At 43.1% G+C, this 25706-nt stretch overlaps 1 protein-coding gene across 18 annotated transcripts in view; it reads left to right on the top strand.

Annotated features, from left to right (window-relative positions):
- Positions 1–25706, top strand: part of NRXN1 (neurexin 1) — a 1269767-nt gene that overhangs the window by 287943 nt on the left and 956118 nt on the right. The gene's annotated exons all lie outside the window — the stretch shown is intronic.

Here is a 25706-nt window from a genome sequence, read left to right as displayed (position 1 = left end):
ACTTGGTGCATTTGATAACACTGCTTATAATCAGTTTCACCTTTTCCCAATATTCAGTTTCTCCCATCTCACTAGATTTCAAATGGACAGAGTCCCTTTAAACAAAATGTTCAAATGCTATGTAAATTATGTCCTTAAATTCATTTTAATAATAGATTCCAAGGTAGAAGGGTCATCTAGTCTGCCCTCCTATAAACACCAGCCATAGAATTTCCCCAAAATAATTCCTTCTGAATTAGAGCATATGTTTGTCTTTTTTAAAATCCAATCTTGATTTTAAAAATGCCAGTTATGGAGAATGCACCGACACCTTTGGTAAATTGTTCCAGTAGTTAATTACCTTCACTATTCAAAATTTACACCTTACTTCCATTCTGAATTTGCCTAGTTTTAACTTCCAGCCATTGTATCTTATTTTGTATGCTAGATTGAAGAGCCTGTTATTAAATTTTTAAGTACAAATTGAAAATTGTTTAAAATGCTATATTCAAATTGCTGATTTTAAGTGTGGATTTGTGGGGGCATTTTTCCCATTCACTGAAACTTTTTTCTTCCCTCCAGTCTTATCCCCTCTGCTGCCAACCACAGTGGGTGGAGCAGCCTTATCTAAATATTATTGTAAAGGCATTAGGATGCATGGCTGAATAGCCTTTCATCACAATTAGGAGGACTTGGTGATTAATACAAGTTGTCATGTTAGTGGTCATAGTACTCTCCTGGGTGCTGCAGTGCTCGTTGGGTCACTAAAGAAGCCCAAAGACTTGGGAGAAGGCGCTATCTGGCTTGAAGTGGGGATTGTACTTAGTGCCTATGCAGCATCAATGGTGGGAGCAGCCAAGGGCTGCCACAGCTGTTGTATTTACTCAGTTGTTAAGTTTGAAAACTACTTTTCCAGCCCTTCTTGTTGAATTGTAAATCTTGAATGCCCATTAATTTATCTGTGTAGTGACTCTTTTTCCACCAAAACATTCAGTTAGCAGTGCAGCTGAACAGCTAACCCAGCTTGTAATGATGTTTGTGCTCATCCCCACTAAACTTTAAGACCGGAGTCACATGGCTTGGTTCTGGGTTACAGGAAGTCAAGCAGTACCTGTTGCATAAAGGGCACAATGACCAGCTAAAGCTGCTAAATTAAGAATAGAACCAGCACCTAAAACACAGCCCATCACTTCTTGTGCTAGAGGAGAATCTCTGCTTACTTCCAGAAGGAGGAGGAGGACTCTCATTCTCTGCAAGATCCACCCTGCCATTGGACAATAATGTAGTTAAACGTGCAGATTTTGAATTAGGCCATTGTTCATAGTTCATGATGTGACATACTGACAATATCCCGGACAAACCTTAAGGAATTAGGATAAACCTTATTGAATTAAATTTAACCTTATTGAATTAGGTTTAATGCCTTTGGAGTCAATTGTATGTGGTGTTGTGGAATTGCATGCAACTCCTTTGGGGGAGGGTGATGCTAATATAATGCCCCTCATTATCAGCTCTTTGAAGCCACTCCTCTGGAGAGGTTTGTATATACTAGTTCAAAATGGATTCTCCAGGGACCAACAGACCAAGAAAGGATTTTTGAATAAGTAGTCTGGTTTCAAACAGACTCAGGGCCTCTTTTTCTGATCCAGCAAGCAGACAGGACTTCTGGTCTAAGGTAGGCCCCAATCTTTAGGGAAATGGAAGGACTAATCACTAGTCAGAACCCTTATCAGAATGAGAGGAGTGATCTCTGGTAAGCTTATTATAATGCATTTCTATTTTTATTTCTTTCTCTGTAGTGCTTTTACCTTCATAAAAAAATTTACTTGCATAAGTAGTGCTGTGTGGTATCTGTAACTGCGGGTAGTCACACTATTAACTGTCTCTGAAGAGAAAGCAAGCAGGTGTTCTTGGGGAGCCAGTGTCTGCTGGGAATAACACAGTGAAGGCAGCCTGGAAATACCCAGTCAGAAGAGAGTGTGGTGTAGCTCTCCACCCAAGAAAGGCAAAGGTTGGGAAGCTGGAAGCCTGAAAGTGGGTTCCGTTGCTGTACCAGTGAGGGAAAATACAGGTGTAGTTGCTCAGAACTGTGACACATACGCTACCCAAACTGGTGGTGAATTCATGAACTCTAGTGGCTACACACATGTATTCATAGGAGAGAGTTTTGAAGACATGGCTAGGCTGGTGTTGCAGAAGTCTTGGCAGGGCCAGCTCTGGCTTTTTTGCTGCCCCAAGCAAAAACAAAACAAAACTGCCCGGGGGCCGGAGTGGTGCGGGGGAACAAACCTGCCAGCCAGTGGAAACAGCAAAGCGGGGGGGGGAACCAACCTGCCGGCTAGCCAAAGCAGCAAAGGGGTGGGGGTGGAAAACCTGCCGGTCGGAGCGACAGGGGGAGGGGGAGCATGAAACAAACCACCCGGCCAGCTGGCCGGAGCGGCGAATGGAAGAAAAACAAAAAACCAAAAAGAAAAAAATTACCTGCGGGGCGGCGGGAGCCCGGGTGCAGGGGGACTCCCAGCCCTGCAGACCCCGGGCAGCGGAGTGCACACCCCAGCTAGCGGGGGGGAGGAGAGAAGGGGGGCGGCCAGGGCTTCCTTAAGTGGGGCGCTCGCCATGCGGCCCCTCCCGCCGCACCGCTGGCTGGGAAGGCTCTGCGCCGCTCCGGTGGGCGGGCAGGGAAGGACACGGGCTGCCGTGCCAGGCTTTCTGCAGACCTGGCACTGCTCCCAGCAGCTTCCCTCCTCTGCGCCGCCGCCCCCTACAGGGCAGCAGGAGCAGCAAACCAAAAAGAAAAAAACCTGCAGGGACGGCGGAAGCGGCAAAGCCCCCCCCCCCAAAAGATTGGACGGAATGCTGCCCCTTGGAATCTGCCGCCCCAAGTGCCAGCTTGCTCAGCTGGTGCCTGGAGCCGGCCTTGAGTCTTGGTTGTGGTGTTTGTAGTTCTACATAATATAAGAACCTTGCACTTTTAAGAAATGCCTGCTTGCTTGGCATCTGTATGTTTGCCTGACTACAGCGATTATAAAAACTTGGAATTTGTATGCTTCACAGACAGTGGGTGAAGCTGTGTGTTCTGTGCTCACAAAGGCACAGCCTTGACTTCAAAGTTTTATATTATTATAGGCACAGCTGCAAATGCTGTTCCATTATTGTCTTACAATGTGTGCTTACAGCTTGGTATCAGGGGCGGCTCCAGGCCCCAGCACGCCAAGCGCGTGCTTGGGGTGGCAAGCCACGGGGGGGCGCTCTGCTGGTGCCGCGAGGGCAGCAGGCAGGCTGCCCTCGGCGGCTTGCCTGCAGAGGGTCCGCTGGTCCCGCAGCTTCGGTGGACCTCCCGCAGGTGCGCCTGTGGAGGGTCCGCTGGTCCCACGGCTTCGGAGGACCTCCCGCAGGCAAACTGCTGGAGGCAGCCTGCCTGCTGTGCTTGGGGTGGCAAAATCCCTAGAGCTGCCCTTGCTTGGTATTATGCATGAATGTGCACAAGACACCTTGGGTGTGGTTGTATCAGCTAGAACAGAAAGGGATACCAAAGTATCATTCAGAAATACCATGATTAATTTAATGGTGATAGAGATGCATACTTTCTGCAATTGGATTCAAATGCGAATAGGAGAACAGGGGAAGACACTGTTATATTTGCATCCTGTACTTTCACTCTAATGGAAGCAAAGTATTCCCAGATTAATGTAGAATCTTTGGTGATGGCTTTTGCTGTTGTATGCTTTAAAGTCTACTTAGTAGGAAGACATTTTACATTAGAAACTGATCATGTGTCTCTTTGGGGCTTCTATTATAAAGCCATTGACCTGCTGAGTATGAGGCTGAGGTGGTGGACTACTCAGTTGCAGCAGTATGATTTTAATTTGGTGCATATCAAAGGAAGATATAGTTTACTTGCAGATGCTCTTTCAAGAAAATTCTGCTGAGTTATCCCCCTCGTATGCAAAAAGGGCAAAGTATGCTGCTTTTTTATTGAAAGTTATGCCAGTTGACTAAAGGCGGACAGCTGATGCCACTCTTCAAGATGCTGAACTGTGGAAGGCAATATGTGCCATACAAGAGGATTGAATGGACCCAGTCCTTAAAATAACTTTGTCTATGTTACATCAAATACATTTCCAAGCTCACAGTGAACATAGGCTACTCGAAATATCTTATGCAGAGGAGCCCAGGTGATCATCACAGCAGCATTGCAACAAACAGCCCTGGATGTGGCTCACAAAGGAAATTACAAAGATGAAGGAACTGCTGCATAGTTATACTTGGTGGCCAGGGCTGCACTCAAACATTGAGCATCTTGTGAAGGCATGCTCAACCTGCACAATGCATAAACTAGTGTTTTTCTGGTCCCTTTGAAACCAGTATAGAATCATAGAATATCAGGGTTGGAAGGCACCTCAGGAGGTCATCTAGTTCAACCTCTTGCTCAAAGCAGGACCAATCCCCAACTAAATCATCCCAGCCAGGGCTTTGTCAAGCCAAGCCTTAAAAACCTCTAAGGAAGCAGATTCCACCACCTCCCTAGGTAATCCATTCCAGTGCTTCACCACCCGCCTAGTGAAAAAGTTTTTCATAATATCCAACCTAAACCTTCCCCTATGCAACTTGAGACCATTACTCCTTGTTCTGTCATCTGCTACCACTGAGAACAGTCTAGACCAATCCTCTTTGGAACCTCTTTTCAGGTAATTGAAAGCAGCTATCAAATCCCCCCTCATTCTTCTCTTCTGCAGACTAAATAATCCCAGTTCCCTCAGCCTCTCCTTTTAAGTCATGTGCTCCAGCCCCCTAATCATTTTTGTTGCCCTCCACTGGATTCTTTCCAATTTTTCCACATCCTTCTTGTAGTGTGGGGCCCAAAACTGGACACAGTACTCCAGATGAGGCCTCACCAATGCCGAATAGAGGGGAATGATAATGTCCTTCAATCTGCTGGCAATGCTCCTACTTACACAGCCCAAAATGCCATTAGCCTTCTTGACAACAAGGGCACACTGTTGACTCATATCCAGCTTCTCATCCACTGTAATCTCTAGGTCCTTTTCTGTAGAACTGCTTCCAAGCCACTCGGTCCCTAGTCTGTAGCAGTGCATGGGATTCTTCCATCCTAAGTGCAGAACTCTGCACTTGTCCTTGTTGAACCTCATCAGATTTCTTTTGGCCCAATCCTCTAATTGGTCTAGGTCCCTCTGTATCCTATCCCTACCCTCCAACATATCTACCACTCCTCCAAGTTTAGTGTCATCTGCAAACTTGCTGAGGGAGCAAACCAGGCCATCCTCCTGATCATTAATGAAGATATTAAACAAAACCAGCCCCAGGACTGACCCTTGGGGCACTCCGCTTGATATCGGCTGCCAACTAGACATGGAGCCATTGATCACTACCTGTTGAGCCTGATGATCAAGCCAGCTTTCTATCCACCTTATAGTCCATCCATCCAGCCCATACTTCTTTAACTTGCTGGCAAGAATAATGTGGGAGACCATATCAAAAGCTTTGCTAAAGTCAAGGAATAACACATCCACTGCTTTCCCCTCATCCACAGAGCCAGTTATCTCATCACAGAAGCCAATTAGATTAGTCAGGCATGACTTGCCCTTGGTTAATCCATGCTGACTGTTCCTGATCACTTTCCTCTCCTTGAACTGCTTCAGAATTGATTCCTTGAGGATCTGCTCCATGATTTGTCCAGGGACTGAGGTGAGGCTGACTGGCCTGTAGTTCCCCATATCCTCCGTCTTCCCTTTTTTAAAGATGGGCACTACATTCACCTGTTCCCAGTCATCTGGGACCTCCCACAATCACCATGAGTTTTCAGAGATAATGGCCAGTGGCTCTGCAATCACATCCATCCAGCCCCATGGACTTGTGCTCATCCCACTTTTCTCAATAGTCCTGAACCACTTCTTTCGCTACGGAGCCCTGGTCACCTCCTCCCCATACTGTGCTGTCCAGTGCAGTAGTCTGGGAGCTGACCTTGTTTGTGAAGACAGAAGCAAAAAAAGCATGTACAACATTAGCTTTTTCCACATCCTCTGTCACTGGGTTGCCTCTCCCATTCAGTAAGGGCCTCACACTTTCCCTGACCTTCTTCTTGTTGCTAACATACGTGTAGAAACCCTTCTTGTTACTCTTAACATCCCTTGCTAGCTGCAACTCCAGTTGTGATTTGACCTTCCTGATTTCACTCCTGCATGCCTGAGCAATACTTTTATACTCCTCCCTGGTTATTTGTCCAATCTTCCACTTCTTATAAGCTTTTTTTTGTGTTTAAGATCAGCAAGGATTTCACTGTTAAGTCAAGCTGGTCGCCTGCCATATTTACTATTCTTTCTACGTATTGGGATGGTTTATTCCTGCCACCTCAATAAGAATTCTTTAAAATACAGCCAGCTCTCCTGGACTCCTTTCCCCATCATGTTATTCTCCCAGGGGATTCTGCCCATCAGTTCCCTAAGGAACTGTAGTTGTAGACAGACACTGACAGAGAATTGCAGTGCATATTACTGGCCCCTCAACTGCACTGCATGGCTTCATACTGTTGTCTGTTATAAACTATTATTGACATTACCCTTTTGCATTCATAATTTCACATGGCACCTCAAAGGAGCTCATTTCTTGCCTAACCATTTTATTTGCAATGATTGGCCTACCAGAGAGCCTGGTTTTAGGTAATGGGACACCCTCTTTTTCAAGATGGTTTGTTTGTTTCTTTGAAGGCTTTCTGAGGCGTCCCTGTATAGTGCATTATAAATCTGCTGTATACTGTCCCCAAGGAAATGTGGAGAGATTGCATGGGACTCTGAAGAAGAGTATAGCTTACATACTGGAGGAACGTCAAGACACATCCTTCTCTATTGCACTGAGTCATGCTTATATGATATTCGGAGTGCACTTAATGAAAGTACTGGAGAAAACTCCTTTCTATTGGCTCTTCAGCAATGTGAGGACCAAGTTATCTATGCCGATGGAAAAGGTCCATCCCACCCCTTTGCCACCCTCAAAGATGACTGATGTGACTAGGAAATATGCACGTTGCAACAAGCATGTCCATGCAAGACTCCATGTGTTCTATCCTGGGCAAGCAGTGTATGTTAGGCGAAGGTCTGGAAATGTTTTTGATACTTGTAGTGTGATCTTGCATACTGAAGGATATGGAGCATGGCTGGTGCATTTACCATATGGAGAATGTGGTGTTAGCCAGCAAGTTATAGTGCCTACTGCAAGGGAAACAGATAGGGAACAGGACACAATTTATGCTATGATGATATCATGTGGCCAATTGGGTGCCATAGCAACAGCATCTACCCCCTGCGCTGAGGGAGAGGTACAACCTACAGCCGTGGGATCATTTGGTGCCTCCAGCAAGGTACAGCTGAACTTTTGGGGAACAGAGAAGTAAATTGTATGTCTAATGTGTGTGTTGCCTTCCTGCTTCTTGTTCCTATTTGTTTCTTGGTTTCTGCTCCCTGAACTCAGTGCTCCACTTCGTCTGTTTTTGTGTTGCTACATACCTGCCATTTGGCTTTATGTTTTGTTCAGACTGTCACTGACTTAACTAGTTCATAGTTATTACATGTTTTGACTGATCACCTACCTGTGGTGTCTTGCTTTGATTTTCTTGTGTTTTGGCTGCATCATAGCATAATAATGGAACAACAAAGTTCAGGCCAGAGTGTATGCACTCAGAGGAAAGCAGATGTACATTTTTCAAAGCATCAGCAAGTATTTAGTAAATGTTTGTTTTTGTAATTGCTATATGATGTACTGTATGTTTATAAAATAGGAATTAAATCTTTACTCCTTGGCACCACCAGATGTAATCTGGAATGACAAAAGCAGAAGAGATGTACAAAATAGTCAGGGAAAATTTAAGGACAGGAGAAACTTTAACACAAAGAACTTTATGTCCTTTACTGGGCTGCACCACCCTGGGGAGAGCAAGAAGCAGAATTGTGCTTCCAGGGAAATGCAATCCGCTCTGAATTCCAAAGCATGGAGGAGGAATGTGCATGCTGTGTATGGGTCAGTATTTTTTGGGGGGAGGGGGCAGGAGGGTGTTAATCCTAATACCCTATTGGAAGATGTGTATCCCTGAGGACAAACTGAAGAAGAAGTCTGTGCACTTCTCCAAAGGGAGGGTCCACTTATGAAATATGGGCCCACTTATGAAATATGTAAGATGGGGGAAGTGGGCCTACTTATGAAATATGTAAGATGGGGGAAGACAGTTTGTACCCTCCTTCATCTTGCGTACCCATGCCAAAGCCAAGGGAAGTTCGGCACCAAGTGTTGTTAGATCACCATGATGCACACAAAGGCCATTGCAAGCTTTCAGGTGATGCTCAGGATAGAATTTTGACTCAAAAACAAAAACGTCTAACCCTTGAGCTAAAGGAGAATCTTCAGTGTTAACAGTATAAAGCTTCTGGCACATTTTTCAGCAGTCCTGATTTCACCCAGTAGGAGACATAGGTGACTTATACATTAGTCAGTTATTTGAGGTACTTTTGAATTAATATTTATGAATGTTTTTTATTTTTTTTATCCTTTGTTTGTTTGTTTGTTTGTTTGTTTTTAATTGCTGTGTTGAAATTACCTAAATACACAGGTTACAAGTTTTGTGGCAGTGCTAGTGACTCATACTTTTCTGCTCTTGGCTTTCACAACTGAGGATTTTGTAGCCGGCCATAATACTATTTTATTTATCCTATTAAATGTTCTTAATTTATGGAGGAAAACAAAAGAAACAACAGCAATTGCAATGAGCTAGGGAAAAAGCCACATTTGTCATAGTCCTACAATAATATCCTTTCATTCTTGCTCTCTCCTTTTTAGCAGAGGCTGTTTTCTTTCAAGAGCTGTTTGTTGTTTTTTGTTTGTTTGTTTGTTTTCCCTGGTGAGAAGAAAAGACCCTTATGCTATAGTTTCATTTATTTATTTATGTTTAAGCATTTGAGTTTGGGGTCTGTGGTGCATCCACACTAGTCTGACAAATATGCATCATTGCAGACTGCAGACCTTAAAATGGAGGGTTCCTGCTAATCAGGAGAGATCTTTGCAATGTGAAGTTAGTTCTCCAAACCACCAAATTTATGTGCTAAAGAATGAAGGTCTCTCAAATGTAGAGAAACATGCCAGTGGGGAAAAGAAAAATAACTTGCAATTAGTAACAAGGAAACATAAGGCAATGTGCTGGGTAGAATGGACATGCTCATGCATTCACAACTCTGAAATATAAGCAGGCTTTCCACACTGGGTTTATTTACACTGGTATTAAATGATTTATACTGTAAAGTATGCATGACTGTGATTGTAATTGTAAAATGCTTTGTTTTTTCTGTATGATCTCTCTGTTGTCATTTTTTATAACATACTGATGCAGGTCAGTTAAGCTGCAGAAAATAAAAGCTAACTGAACGCTTTAAAGATCCATAGTGTTATGTTACACACTCCAGAAACTGAAAAAGGAAGTTAAGCACGGCCAGATAGGCTGTTGAGTTGCTGCTAATCTGAGTTTTATTTTTGTCTCTGAGGGTGGCAGCCAGTGATATTAAAAAAACAAAAACAAAAAACAAGCACACAAAGTACCCTTGCCATTATCATCCTAATGAACGTTTTATCCATTATTTAAGAATCTCTTCCCCAGGTTTTAGTAAATTTGCCGTGTTGTTTTAAATATCAAACTTTGGCTCTCTGTTCAAAGATAGTTTTTAAATGGCTGAAACAAAGAGAGGACTTTATGTAAATTTGTGCTTGTTTGGACTGAATGCTATTTGTGGCATAAAGATCTTCTCTTATTAGTGATCACTTAAATAAGAACATATTCACAATTGGAGCCCGTCATAAACAATAGCAGCTGAAATGCTAACTAGATGGTTATATGTAGCAATTTGAAAAGATTGAAGAAAGACATGTAAGTGTGCGGAGGTGGCTTGGTATTATTATTTGACAGTCTGACATTTTAGCATTAAAATACCAGGGAACAAGAACCACTGAGTAAATTTTAGCATTATAATATATATTTTTTCAAATACTACATAGAATAAAGGATTGGTACTGTGTGAGCATGTGTGAACATGCCTGTGTATATATAAAATGTTTTCAAAACCATTAAACTTGTTGGATTTTTTTTACTATTCTAGCATGACCCCATTATTTAATTACTGTCAATAGCTTCTTGTTTCTCTGTATATTCAGTTTAAAGCTTCATTCTTGGTATTTTATTTACAGTGAATTTAGTGATATATTACACCACTCTGGATTCGGCTCTTATTGCTACAATTTCAAGTTCAAAAGAGCGAAAGGCTACTTGTTTCAGATTTAAAGCCCCTAGGAACACATGAAGACCAAGGATAGGGACTACAGATGCATTCACAAGTATGAAGTCTAGTCTGTTTTACAAGTTTTATTAAAGTTACAATTAAGGTTACGATTACCGGTGCATACAGAAATCATATGAAAACCTATGCACAAGTTACAAATATAGTCATACTCACATTCTTACCGATATTCTTAGGGTCTGATGGATACCTTGCCAACTGATTATCAGTAAAGGGATGGCTCCTGCTGGAGTTTTTTCCTGTAGGTAACCCATAGGGTTGCCAACTCTGACTGAAGCTATTCCAGGAGATTTTTTTTTCCAGCATGACATAATGTAATTTTTTTAAAATAGCCTATTAAAATCTCCTGGGTTGCTTTCAATAGTCACTGGGAGATCAGTGCTGATTCCTGGAGACTCCAGTCCAAACCTGGAGGGCTGGCAACCTTGGTAACCCATTTTACTTAATCCAGGAGTCCTCTTTTATCATGTGATTCTGACTGCAGCTAATACTCTGCACATGTGCATCTCAACCCTCTTTTTCTTTATCTGCATTGCACCCCCCAATATTGGGGTGCCCCATTTTTCATAGGTTCTTTGTAGTTCCTTTTATTCTCATTAGCATCTATGCAGAATATGTACACTGCGGTCAGGACACATGTTAGAAAAAGATGTTACAAGAAGGTATCACATGATATTGAATGGTACATTGCGGTCACTTTTTTGTAATACTACCTATCGGCACATCTTGCTCATGATCTTGGGGCATCAGGTTATTCTTTGGTCACTTACTTATGTCAAGCATTTCTTAAGCCTATGACCTAGTATGGCTAAGCTGACACCTTACAGGCCTCAACTTTTAGGCCTTGCATTTCAGCCCTCCTTTACTTAGATATCTAATACAGACGTATCACTTCTAAATACTTGTTGATATTATACTTCTATAATCCTACAATTTACATCTATTTAACATACAACAATAGAATATTAGTTAATCATAACAAAATAAATGAATGATAAAGTGAACTAATTAGTTACACTGGAATGTAAAAAGTTTCATCATTCTGGTTTCAGGACACCCTTGCCATAATTTTAAAAATGAGATAAAATTTTCCGCAAACAAGGCCATATGTTCTTTGGCCCTCCTTCCAGAACCAGAACCAAATCATAGAATCATAGAATATCAGGGTTGGAAGGGACCTCAGGAGGTCATCTAGTCCAACCCCCTGCTCAAAGCAGGACCAATCCCCAACTAAATCATATATTTGTCAAGCCGGGCCTTAAAAACCTCTAAGGATGGAGATTCCACCACCTCCCTAGGCAACCCATTCCAGTGCTTCACCACCCTCCTAGTGAAATAGTTTTTTTCCTACTATCCAACCTAAACCTCCCCCACTGCAGTTTGAGACCATTGTTCCTTGTTCTGTCATGTGCCACTACTAAGAACAGCCTAGCTGAATCCTCTTTGGAACCCCCGTTGAAGTAGTTGAAGGCTGCTATCAAATCCTCTCTCTCTCTTCTCTTCTGCAGACTAAATCCCAGTTCCTTCAGCCTCTCCTCATAAGTCATGTGCCCCAGCCCCCTAATCATTTTTGTTGATCTCCACTGGACTCGCTCCAATTTGTCCACATCCTTTCTGTAGTGGGGGGCCCAAAACGGAATACAGTTCTCCAGATGTGGCCTCACCAGTGCCGAATAGAGGGGAATAATCACTTCCCTCGATCTGCTGGCAGTGCCCCTACTAATGCAGCCTAATATGCTGTTAGCCTTCTTGGCAACAAGGGCACACTGTTGATTCATATCCAGCTTCTCATCCACTGTAATCCCAGGGTCCTTTTCTGCAGAAATGCCACTTATCCAGTCGGTCCCCAGTCTGTAGCAGTACATGGGATTCTTCCATCCTAAGTGCAGGACTCTGCACTTGTCCTTGTTGAACCTCATCAGATTTCTTTTGGCCCAATCCTCTAATTTGTCTAGGTCACTTTGGACCCTATCCCTACCCTCCATCATATCTACCTCTCCCCTCAGCTTAGTGTCATCCATGAACTTGCTGAGAGTGCAATCCATCCCAACATCCAGGTCATTACTGAAGATGTTGAACAAAACCAGCCTCAGGACCAACCACTGGGGTACTCTGCTGGATACGAGCTGCCAACTAGACATCGAGCCATTGATCACTACCTGTTGAGCCTGATGATCTGACCAGGTTTCTATCCATCTTATAGTCCATTCATCCAATCCATACTTCTTTAACTTGCTGGCAAGAATACTGTGGGACACTGTATCAAAAGGTTTGCTAAAGTCAAGGTATATCATGTCCACCCCTTTTCCCATATCCACAGAGCCAATTATCCCATAATAGAAGGCAGTTAGGTTGGACAGGCATGACTTGCCCTTGGTGAATCCATGTTGACTGTTCCTGATCACCTTCCTCTCCTTGAACTGCTTCAAAATTGATTCCTTAAGGACCTGCTCCATGATTTTTCCAGGGACTGAGATGAGGCTGACTGTTCTGTAGTTCCCTGGATTCTCCTTCTTCCCTTTTAAAAAGAAGGGCACTATATTTGTCTTTTTCCAGTCATCTGGGACCTCCCTTGATTACCATGATTTTTCAAAGATAATGGCCAATGGATCTGCAATCACATCTGCCAACTCCTTTAGCACTGTCGGATGCATTGCATCCGGCCCCATGGAGTTGTGTAAGTCCAGCTTTTCTAAATAGCCCTTAGCCTGTTCCTTCACCACTGAGGGCTGCTCATCTTCTCCCCATACTGTGCTGCCCAGTGCAGTAGTTTGGGAGTTGACCTGGTCTTTGAAGACCAAGGCAAAAAAAGCATTGAGTTCTTCAGCTTTTTCCACATCATCTGTCACTAGGTTGTCTCCCCCATTCAGTAAGGGTCCCACACTTTCCCTGACCTTCTTGTTGCTAATGTACCTGTAGAAACCCTTCTTGTTACCCTTCAGATTCCTTGCTAGCTGCAACTCCAGTTGAGCTGTGGCCTTCCTGATCACACTCCTGCATGCTCGAGCAATATTTTTATATTTCTCCCTAGTCATTTGTCCAAGTTCCACTTCTTTTAAGTTTCCTTTTTGTGTTTAAGCTCACCAAAGATTTCTCTGTTAAGCCAAGTGGGTCATCTGACATATTTGCTATTCTTTCTGCACATCGGAATGGTTTGTTCCTGCACCCTCAATAAGGTGTCTTTAAAAAACAGGCCAGCTCTCCTGGACTCCTTTCCCCCTTGTATTAGCCTCCCAGGAGATCCTGCCCATCAATCAAAGTCAAAGTCTGCTTTTCTGAAGTCCAGGGACCATATTCTGCTGCTCTCCTTTCTTCCTTTTGTCAGGATCCTGAAAGCAACCATCTCATGGTCACTGCTGTCCAGGTTGCTACCCACTTCTACTTCCCCTACCAATTCTTCCCTGTTTGTGAGCAGCAGGTCAGGAGGAGCATGGCCCCTTGTTGTTTCCACGAGCACTTGCACCAGGAAGTTGTCCCCAACACTCTACAAAAAACAAGCCAATTTTTTTAAACTGACTAGAGATGATGAAATTTTTATCCAGGGAAGCTATCATCAATGGGTTTCATTGCTTATAGTCAGTAAAAAGCCTGGATAGAGGGATGTATTTTGTATCACACTCTAAACAGTAGGTAGATGCATCTGACATATTTGGGAACAAATTTTAAAGTCCTGCTACTGAAAACCATCTGAAGGCATCAGGTAAATTCAGCCCTGCTAACTTTCAACCAAATGTAAGTATCCAGGCAGTTCATAGAAGGAAATTTAGCCTCTGAGATAAATGGTCCTTTTATTGGTAATCTGCACAATAAATTCGCAGCCAGTGCAAAGAAATATGCACAACATGCTGCAATGTATCTTCTCTACACATAAGGCAGGTGGTTGCATTAGGTGTAGCTTTTAAGTGTTCTTCAAGGTCCAGGGTAGAACTTGATGGTCAAGTTTGAGATGAGAAGCTTGGATGATGTTAGGGTAAAGGATAGGGTCAAACTTGTGTAATGTTAGGTTTGGATTCTCACTGTGTGTCTGTCACAGGCTGGCTGGCCCTCTAAGAGGGGTCAGCCCAGCCTTCCTGTGATCTGGCAGTTACCCCTCCACCCCCGGCTGATCCTGATCTGGATTCTGTTACAATTAGTGATCCTGTGAAAAGCTCAGGGAGACCCACAGACAGAGGGAAGTGAGGGGATTTGATAGCTGCTTTCAACTACCTGAAAGGGGGTTCCAAAGAGGATGGATCTGAGTGTTCTCAGTGGTACCAGATGACAAAACAAGGAGTAAGAGTATCAAGTTGCAGTGGGGGAGTTTTAGGTTGGATATTAGGAAAAACTTTTTATTTGGAGGGTGGTGAAGCACTGGAACGGGTTACCTAGGGAGATGGTGGAATCTCTTCCTTAGAGGTTTTTAAGGTCAGGCTTGACAGAGCCCTGGCTGGGATGATTTAGTTGTGGATTAGTCCTGCTTTGAGCAGGAGGTTGGACTAGATGACCTCCTGAGGTCCCTTCCAGCCCTGATATTCTATGATTCTATGAAAGCAGTGAGAGAGAGAGGAGCGAGGCCAGCTGAAGTCAGGCTGGAGAGAACACCCAGGAGAAGGTTAGGCTCCTGTGGAAGGCCCAGATCTAGGCCTGTAAAAAGCAGGGAGGCCCTGTGAGAGGCTGCCAGAGTCCTTGGAGAAGGGCAGCATGGGGGAAACCTGCTAAAAAGAAGGGCCTCCAGGGAAATTGCCTTGGGAGGCAGTGCTCAGCCAGAGGAGCAAAGAAGGAACTGTGGAATGCCCAAGAACAGCATGAGGAACAGGGAATTTCAGTGTAGCCTGAGAGGGCCAGAAGGATCTTCTGTTTGGATGTTTGTGTGGATTCTTTAGATGGATTTTGGTTGCTTTGGAAAGAGGTGACCTAGCTGGAGGATTAGGCCATAGAAGACATCGCCAGAGATGGGCCAAAGAAATGGTCAACAGGGGCCACTGGCCGTGAAGACCCTTTTGACACCACACTCTGACATGGATGGATGTTACTGTAGTGAGTGAAAACACTCACATTCTCCAAAATGGAAATACCATTAAGAGGTTTGCCTACCATACTGAATCACTTCAAAGGAAGGCCAGTGGTTTGATATTGAAAGTCTTGGGTTCAATCCTCGCTGACTGTTGTGCCTCTAGGTACGTTTGTGGTTGCAGTCATGGGCAGAGTATGAACCCCCCTGTTTGGAGAAGCTAGCCCTGCCCCTTGTGTCTGAGGCCCCGTCCCTACCCCCTTCTACCTTCGGCCCCAGCCCCTCATTGACCTTCCCCCACTCTCAGCCACTGGGGCCAGAGGAGCTCCAAGCCCCTCACCGCAATTTGAGGAGCCCTGGCCGGCCCTCCCGAGCTGCCCCGAATGCTGGGCGACCCACCCAAGCCACCCCATGTGCTGGTCCGCCAGCCCAAGCTGCCCTGATCCCCAGCCACCCAGAGGAGCTCTGAGCCCCACCCGGCCCCGGGACTGTGGCAGGGAACATTAGTATATTAGCCTCCCCCAGCCTGCAACATGTGCTGCCCATGGTTACAGTGGTTTTCTGTTTAGCATTGCAGTAGTGCTTAGGAGCCCCAGTAACAGACCAGGGCCCCATTGTGCTAGGTACTGTACAAAGGCATAACCAAAAGACAGTCCCAGCCCCAAATAGTTTACAGTCTTAGACAGAAGGCAAATATAGACAAACTGACAGGAACACCAGGACACAGTGAGACAATATTGGTAAATGTGATAGGCAAAAGGTCTGCCTTTCTTTCATCTAATACATCATCTGGATGGAAAGAACATGGTTTTTGCTCACAATATATGGACTATATAGTACATAGGTCAGTAAATTTGGGGTAAATTGCAGTATTTGACATTAATCTCTTTAAACAGTTCCCCTACTATTTACTATGTAACAGGCCAATTTTGTATGCATTGGGTGCATTTATATTTAGCCTTAAAAGCAGTTATAACCACTCTGCAGTTGTAATCATTAAAAATGTTCTGGAAATAGTCTTTGGTTCACTCTGTGTGCAGCTCAGATTGTTAAATATCATAAAGTTGCTTTTCCAGCCACAAAACAGTTGTAAACATTAAATATATTTTACGGCTAACTGGCTTTTCTAGTCAGTTAAATTTTTTTTTTAAAAAGTTCAAAGTACTGATTAGCTGAAAATAAGCCCTACCTGGGCCAGATCTATGGCTTACATCTATGTAGGCTCATTCACTTCAATGCTTCTATATTTATTTACAACAGTTGAGGATCTGGCCCTTCAATTGTCTTCCTAAGTTTTTTCCTTAATCTACTTTAAATTGTGTTTACAAAAATAAGTTCAAGGTGTCATTGCCACAAGGCCACTCATTTATTTTTCTTTGCAAAGGTAAATGATTGATTAGGCTCTCTTACAGCCACCTTATAAAAACAAATACCTTGGTAGGAAAACTAGAGCTAGATATTTCCTGGCCTGTAGTTAACAAGCAAATATTAATTATCTGTGAATATAAATTATTGTTTGAAATTGCAAAATTTGTCTAGGGGAATATGAATGATCTTCTAGCTTCCAAACTAGTTTTTAATGGAGAAAATTATTTGCCTGGTGTGGTATTGCACTGGACATGTAAAAATAATAATTTGTATCTTCCTTAACTCCTTGAGCACTGCACTTGAGTGAAGTGGGATGTAGTTCAATTGTCATTCCATTGACTTCTCTAGAATGTGGTGATGGAAACACACAGTGGTAATTGATTCTCCATCAAATACCCCTAGGACAGTTTGTAATAAAAAGGGCTTTTTAGAAGGCTCAATTTACATAATCATTTTTAGCTGTATTTGCCCATATCACAAAGTCACCATACAGTGTGGCTCAGCAAAACTAGTCCAGCTGTCTCTGCAGCACAAAGGTTCAGCATCAGAAAAACAATAAATTGCCACTTTACATTAAGATGAAGTGACACAATCTTTACAAAGAAGTTTCCCACAATCCCTGCCTGCACTCTGTCTCGCTGCAGCTACTGTACTGTCAGCCCCTTGCTTTGATGGACACTAAAAGTCACCCCATCTCCTCCATATTTCAATCAAAATGACTAAAAACTCTAGCCATACAAAGCAGTGTTCGAAAGTGAACCTCCATTACTGGGTTGAACACAGTCAGATTAAATGGGCAAGAGAATTTTCCAAGCACAGGAACTTGAACGTGGCCAGATAAATAGAGCTGTGTCTGAGCTGGGTTTAAGTAGTATTCAGAGATGTGACTTTGGTTTATGCTCACCTTTATTATTAGACAAAACCCCCACAACAGCAGGAACAAAGATGCAGCAGTAGTGGAAATAATCTAGTAAAATCTGCTGCATCTCAAAAGGATTATAAAACCTCTCCTGCAATTGACACTGTCTGCCATCCTACACTTATGAAAGCAGTAGCATTGATCTTTAACACACCATATGTTAGATCACTTGCTCTATTTTGTGTGGGAGCTGGGGTGGGAATAGTATAACCTTATCTTTAGCTGTCTGATTATTAAAATGCATCAGTTATAACTTTAACAGGACAAGGCAGCATGGTTGAGTGGTCTGAGAACTTCGAAGTTCCTGCGGCCCACATTCTAGCTTTGACCTGGACTTAGTGTGGTCTTTGAATAATCTGCCTACTACTCCGTTTCTCCATTTGTAAAGTGGAAATAACTCATCCTTCAGAATCAGTTGATGTTTGTACAGTGTTTTGAAGGTACAAAATAATAGATCATATGTATGCATTGATACTGCATATTTCTATAGCATATATATTTTGAATAGCTAAATATATTTGGAATAGATAGTATAATGTATCTGTAGTGAGGAGGCGTGGCCTCCCTCAGATGTGGAGGGAATGCGACAAGATGCCTAATGGGTGGAGCCACGAGGGCCATGCCCCACATGCCAGAAGCAGAGAGGTGTAACAGGAAGGGGAAGTATAAAAGGCTGTTCCAGCCTCTGAGCTAAGAAGGAGCTGCCAAAGGAGACAGATGCTTTTTCCCCGCTGCTGGAATGGGATGCCAAAGGAGAACCACTGCTACCCCGGAGACCAGCCTGAGAGCCCTGCCACTCCTGACACTGAGAAGCTGCTACCGCTATCATTCAGAGACTGAGGATGACCCCTGGACTCAGCTACACCCATGAGGGAGAGTAGGCAGCAGCCCAGGGAAACCAGACAACAGTCTGGTTGAGAGCTGGCCTGATACAAGGTCAGCATGTTGCGGGCAGATCCCTGCTGACCCAGTGGCGGACCATTTCTCCACTGTTAGGATCCTGGGCTGGGCCCTCGTCCTCACTGCCACCGCACCCCTCCTTAGGCCAGAAGGCCTGTGCTTCTCAGACATCCCTACCTGAGCTCCATAGACTGTTCTTGGCACTCATCCCTACCTGAGCTCCAGACTGGGCTGGTGCTACAGCTCTGCCTGGTTTCAGGCCTGAGCCCAGACTGTTTATGGGCCTGCCCCGCTTGAAGTCCGGGGCCCACTGATAACTGCTAATTCACCCCCTTTTTTCTTTGTGTTGAGAAGACTCTAGCAGACCAAACTACAAGGAGGTGTGACCTCCCGCAGACGCAGAGGGCAGGTAGTGCCAGCATCTGTATAGCACAATATAACTACTGAATGGTATAAAGAAAAATTTGTGGTCCTGTATGAACTTCCTGGTTGTCACTGCATTGTACACCATGGAAGTCTGATCTAAACGGCTTCAGGAGGAATGGAAGTCAGACTGTATTGCTTGAGAACACAGATCCCTATTGCCTGACTTAAGGGGACAATTGTTTGCCTTTTAGCAGTATAGACCTTATGACAAAGTTGAGCAACTTTCATTCCATAAAGGACTGAGGTATATACGCACACACTCACCAGCAGTTTAATAATGTATTCTTCTTATTCATTATCCTTTCTACACAGTACTAATTAGTTTGAAGGAAAGAGAATCCTTAAAAGGACTCGGCAAATTTAAAAAACACATACTTCTATTCAAAATAATTGAACTTACTTTTGTTACTAGTGTGATAGACCCAGGCCAGTTAGGAACAGCAGAGTAGTAGAAGGGAAATATACTGGCCACTGGGTAAGCAATTTTCTGTTCGCTGACTGACTAGAGCAGGGGCTGCTCCAGGCTAATGAGAACACCTGACTCCAATTAACCTGCTAAGAGCCAGGTGAGGCTGTTAAGCACCTGACTCTAATTAAGGCCCCTCTGATGCTATAAAAGGACTCACTCCAGTCAGGCCAAAGGGAGCCAGAGGAGAGGAAGTGTGTGTGAGGGAGGAACTGGGAGCAAGAGGTGTGCAAGAAGCTGAGAGTGAGTAGGTGTACTGCTGGAGGACTGAGAAGTACAAGCATTATCAGACATCAGGAGGAAGGTCCAGTGGTGAGGATAAAGAAGGTGTTGGAAGGAGGCCATGGGGAAGTAGCCCAGGGAGTTGTAGTTGTCGTGCAACTGTACCAGGAGGCACTATAGACAGCTGCATTCCACAGGGCCCTGGGCTGGAACCCAGAGTAGAGGGCGGGCCCGGGTTCCCCACAAACCTCCCAACTCCTGATCAAACACAGGAGGAATTAACCTGGACTGTGGCTTCTACCAGAGGGGAAGGCCTTTGGGCTGTTTCCCGACCCATAGGGTGAATCTGTGAGGTGAGCAAATCCGCAAATTAAGTGCAGGACCCACCAAGGTGGAGGAGGAACTTTGTCACACTAGTAACACCTAAGAGGAAGATGGTTAAAAATCATTAGCGGAGAAAGGTTCTCTATTTTTGTTTACTGTGTTCGTTTGTGACTAGTCAGTTTCACTTTTCATCTATATCGTCAGTTAGTTTCCTCTATTTTTTGTGTAGGTATTTCACATAGAGACAAGAACATGATAAAACAATTTTAAATAAAATAGGAAAATATAGGAAAATATCAACATTTGACAGGAGGAATCTGCAGTAGTACCTGAAATTATTTTTAACTCATTTTTTTTTGAAATTTTGGTTGAGTATCTCTTTAAAAGTATTGGAAAGCTTGAGAAACTGAATATGTAATTAGAACTGAGTGCAGTTAGAATAATAAAAAGGGTTTAGTATTGCCAGGGTTTCAATTACTACAACATTCTTATAATCTAAAATGTTGAAGAAAAGATGCAGTTTATCCATCAAAAATGTCTGATATAAAGATGCCCTCTGTTGAGAAACTGGTACCAAGTTCTAAATGCTTTGTGAGTATTAGTTGCAAATACTGCAGAACTGAATTAGTAAGAGGATCAAAAATAGGAAAAATCAATGTGTCTCACTTAAGAGAGAACAATGGAACAGTACAGATCTCAAGGCCTTTAGCATATGGCCTTTAGCTTCACACATTTTAAAAGCTGGACTTTTATTTTTAAACGTATGTACAAATTAGGGCTGGGAGAAAGGCAGATTGAGGTACTAGATATCTGTATTTGGAGCCTGCTAGTTAGAATATTAACAGTTGCCTTGTGATGTTAAATAGAATGACTTGTCTGCCTTGCTGCTTCTCTTCATAAGATACATCCTTTCATAACCTACAAAGCAACAAATGCTAGTGGCAGTGGGACTGCTTTTTTCCAGCACACTGCCCTGCGATGACAATTGCGTTGCTGTGAATTTAGCAAGGACATGCTTGCTGAGCAAGGTATATCTCCAGCAGTGTGTCACAGCTCAGGGACACTAAAATGCTCCTTCAGCCATCCATTTTCCCTTAGCCTGTACCTGGGGAGAAAATGATCGGGAAAGACCAACCTGTATGATGAAGTTAGAGAACAGGTGGATTTTTGGTAGCAGCCCTCACCCCTGTGAACAAGAGTGAAGGGATTTGTGGTGTTAGCCTCAGAGAACACAGGATTAACTCACTTACTTGATGCTATGCTTAGCTATTATTCTGCAGAAAAATTTCAGCTTCGGGTTTTCTTAATTCTCTGCATAAACCATTGGTTTGTTTTTTATTTTTTTTTAATATCTATTTCCTGATCAGAGACAAGATAATTCATATCAACTCATTAGGATCCAGTTTTCACTTCCACTATTTATCTTGTAAATTGCAGTGGGGTTAGGTCCCTTAGAAACTTCTTTAAACCTTTATCTTGGGTAGCTGGTTAAAGGATATTGGTACACTGGTTTCCTGAAAAAGGCAAATGATTAGAGAGAGGGTCAGGAAGTGTGACACATAAGGAAAGCCAAAGGAGACCGAGTACTATTGAAATTGATAAGAGGTGGATCTTGTATAGGTAATATGTTTTTTACAAATGCTGAAGAAGTTACTGAACAGCATAGAGAGTAGATGCCTTAACAACCAGGGAAAACAAGCATTGGAAAGATTTGCTAAGGCATATCTGAAACGTGATCAGTGAGGAGGTGTATTTGTTGGCTAGGTAAAATACTTACGAAACCAGAGCAGATGGAAATCTTGCACCATAAAGGACAATTGAAGTATATAATTCAAGAGGTCTCTTCCTGTCCACCATCTAAAACTCTGATATAGATAATGCTCTAATGAAATGCTAATTGAAGGCCAGATTGTGCCACCCTTATTAACACTGAGTTATACTTTTCTCTTATTTTAGTCATATTGGTTTCAGTGAGATTACTCATGGCGTAAGGGTCTGTTTCATATAAGTAAGGGCAGGAGAATCTGGCCCTGATTAATGCCTTGACAGCCCTACAGCCAGGCCGTGTAGCCTTATATTTCTGCTGCAACTTCATCTATAAAATATACCAACATAAGGCATTCAGAATAAAATGAATTTATTCGGTTGTTGTAGGAAAGAGAGCTATTTGATGGTGGCTGTTGTTATCTCGCCCTATCTCTCTTCCCCTTCCTCCCTCCCCTGGATGAGATTACTGGTTATTATTCTTTGGAGATTTTTCCTTCTGTTACATTGCACCTGTGAAAAGCTGCCTAAATGTCTCCAGCCTGTCAAGGCAAAATGAAACAAACGGGTGTTCATTTCAAAGCAGCTGTTAATGGTAATGTCTGATTGAAAGTTGTGCTTTAGATGTACATGTAAGTGCTAGCTAAAGGAGCACTGCAGCAGAATACAAATATCCATTATTAGTTCATCTCTGGCTTATGTTCTCTTGTACACCACAGTGTTAGCCACTGCATTCTCATAGGTTATTTGCTGTAGACTGTATCTTGGCCCCTTGATTCTGAACATTCCTGGAGTAGGATACTGATATGAGTATTCTTTTTTTTTTTTGTTCTGTTTGACTTTTGGAAAATTCTAGTGGTTCTGCCCTCACATATTTAAGTTTGTTTCGTCCAAAGAGAGACAGTAGTCTTGGTGGTTTTATTCTTATTTTGGTGTAAAGGTTTGACTGACGTGTAAACTTTCTTGTCATCATGATGAGCCTTGGCAAATAATCCTAAAAAATCAGGTAGAATTTCCTCATAGCCTACAGTGGCTGCTGTAATCAGGCAGTTTCCAGGCAACTGGATCGTGTGGTTACTTGTTGCTCAATTTCTGCATAGCTGTATACTCATCCAGCTGAAGAATGTGGAACATTATGAAAAATCAAATTTCTGCTTGCTTTTTGCCATGTATTTTATTATTTTTAATCAATTCGTTTATTTCCATTTTATTTTATCAGAATGCAAAATGTTCCTTTGAGATCAGGGGCCAAGTAAAATGTGATTTAAACCTTGTGGGAGAAAGGATCATATTTCTCATTAAATTAAAATTAAACTATCTTATTGCTTGATATGCAAAACCCAAATATAACCTGGTCACATACCTGATACTGGAAGACCAAATATAACCTGACCTATTAAAAGCAGGAGCTTTTGGAGCAGGTACTCTGTGTGATAAATGCTTTGTTAAAAACAACCCAAAAAAATGAAAGATTAGCTCCAACAGGTGCACAGTCAATTCTTATCTTTATGAGCAGTTGAATGGTTCAGAAAACAAACTTTTGTTATTGAAACAACCTATTCTTCTGCGGACTCTGCTCTGTAGGAGTGGTAGCACCTCCTGCACCTGGGATCGGAGAACTTTGGTAGCAGTGCCCGTTGGGCTGGACATGCGCTCCTCACTGTCTCGCACTGTGAGTGGTATCTATATAGTGCTGTGTGATCTAACTGCCCTCAATTCCTTCTCAAACGCCTTTGGTCTAGGATGGAATCCTGAGCAGAGCCCTTCAGTCATCCCTAGTCTTTAGTATTAGCAGTGATAGTAGTGTTTCTGTTATAGTTTGGTAAATGGTCGAGGCCCCGAGATGCCTCCCTCTGGTCCAGATGCTTCAACCATCTTCAACAGACCATCTGTTTGGCAACCGTTTGACCCCTGTCTATCCATCATGGCAAGAAATCACCTCAGAGAAGTGGATCTTGGAAATTGTCACCAAAGGGTATGCCATACCGTTAATCTCTCTCCCTCCCACCTCCTACCTCTCCCTCTTCTCATGAACACCCACTAAAGGAAGAAATAAACCAGCTTCTGTGACTGAGGGCCATAGAACTGGTCCCATCCCAGCAGAGAGGGAAGGGTTTCTATTTCCACTGTTTTCTGATCCAAAATAAATCTGGCAGGTGGAGGCCTATTCTAGACTTGAGGAACATCACAAGTTCATCAAACTGCAGCAGTTCAAGATGGTCACTCTATCAACAATTTTTCCAGCAGTGGAACAGCGGGACTAGTTCTCGGCCATCAACCTCCAATACACATACTTTTATATTATCATACACCCTTCCCACAGGTGATTTCTCTGATTCATGTGGTCCAACCACTACCAGTATTTTCCAAAGTCCTCACTGTGTTGGTGGCGCACATATGCAAACAAGGGATTGAAACATTCCCATATCTGGATGACTGCCTCCTCAAGGCTTCATCCAGAGTCAAAGCTGTTGAAGCCTTGAGAAAAACAATGGACCTTTTCTCTAATCTCAGCCTCCAGATAAACATGAAAAAATCAGTATTGACTCCAGTGCAGCATCTGGAATTTTTATTGGGGTCCAGTTGGGTACTATTCAAGCCAGAACCTTCCTCCCAACTCACAGATTTTCTGCAGTAGTGAATCTCATTTCCACAATAAGAACTGGCCTACAGATCTCTGCCAGGACATGCATACAACTGCTTGGCCATATGGCAGTGGCCATGTTCATGGTAAAATACATCAGGCTACATCTGTGCTGTCTCCAGGTACAGCTACGAACAGTATACATGCCCCACTGACACACCTAAACAAACTTCTGTCGATACTAATCAATATCAAGGACTCACTAGACTTGTGCATATAACCCTAAAATGTCTGCATGGGGGGTCCCTTTTCTAAAACCAACACCATCCTTGATACTGATAACTGACACCTCCTTAATCAGTTGGGGAGTAAGTCTACAGACCCACACTGTGTAGGGCAGATAGTCCCTCTCAGAATCCACATTGCACATCAGCCTCCTAGAGCTGAATGCAGTCTGCAGTGCATGCCAACGCTTCCTACCACTGATCAGAGAAAGGACCATAAGAATAATGACGGACATCATTGCCTGCGTGTTCTACAGTCACAGACAAGGGGGAGCCAGGTCATGATTCCTGGGCTCAGAAGCATTGAAATTGTGGAACCACTGTATCCAGCATGATATCAAACTCTTGCCACGTACCTCCCTGGACATTCAGAACTCCAAGGTAGACAAATTGAGCAGGAGTTTCTCACAAGACCAAGAGTGGAAATAAGGCACAACAGCCCTACAGCATATAGTCTACCCCTGTGGGTTCCTGAACATCGATCTGTTTGCTGTACCCAACAAAGCCAGATGTCCAAAATTCTGCTCAAGAGCGAGACTAGGCCACCAGTCTTGAGGGGATGCCTTCCTCATCACATGGAGTGCACCCCTGCACTATACCTGTCCACCGTTTCCGTGTTGTTCAAAGTACTTTTTGTCCTTGTAAACCAGTGCATAGTATCTGTAATTTGTATGAAGAACCCAAGCACTTTTCCCCCCCAACTGTATCCCTCCATTTAAATTGCATGTAGATCAAATTATTCCCTTCGTTACATCCATGAAGTCCACACTGAAGTAATTGGAGGTTGCATGGGTGTAATAGAGGGACGAATTGGACCCATATATGCAACTTCAGTCATTTATATTGGAAGGCTATTTCTGAGTTTGCAAAGGGGTAGCAGAAGACAAATATAAAACTGTTTGGGGAATATCAGCCATGAAGAAATATAAGCCAACACTGGCCTACAACACATAGCTTATAGAAAAGATCATACTAGGAGATCTAGCACACATTGACAAGACCTTTAAAGAAAACTGAGGCTTCATAGAGACAATATATGGAAAAATACCACCACGTGAAATATTTTTCTAAATTTCTGTATTTTTAGCAGAAAATACTTATTTTCTGACTCTACATTTTTGACCGTCATCC

This window comes from Mauremys reevesii, linkage group 3 (assembly GCF_016161935.1).
Source record: "Mauremys reevesii isolate NIE-2019 linkage group 3, ASM1616193v1, whole genome shotgun sequence".
In the NCBI taxonomy this organism is placed as follows: Eukaryota; Metazoa; Chordata; order Testudines; family Geoemydidae; genus Mauremys; species Mauremys reevesii.
Note: the sequence above shows the minus strand (reverse complement) of the source record. Positions and strands in the feature narration are given on the sequence as shown.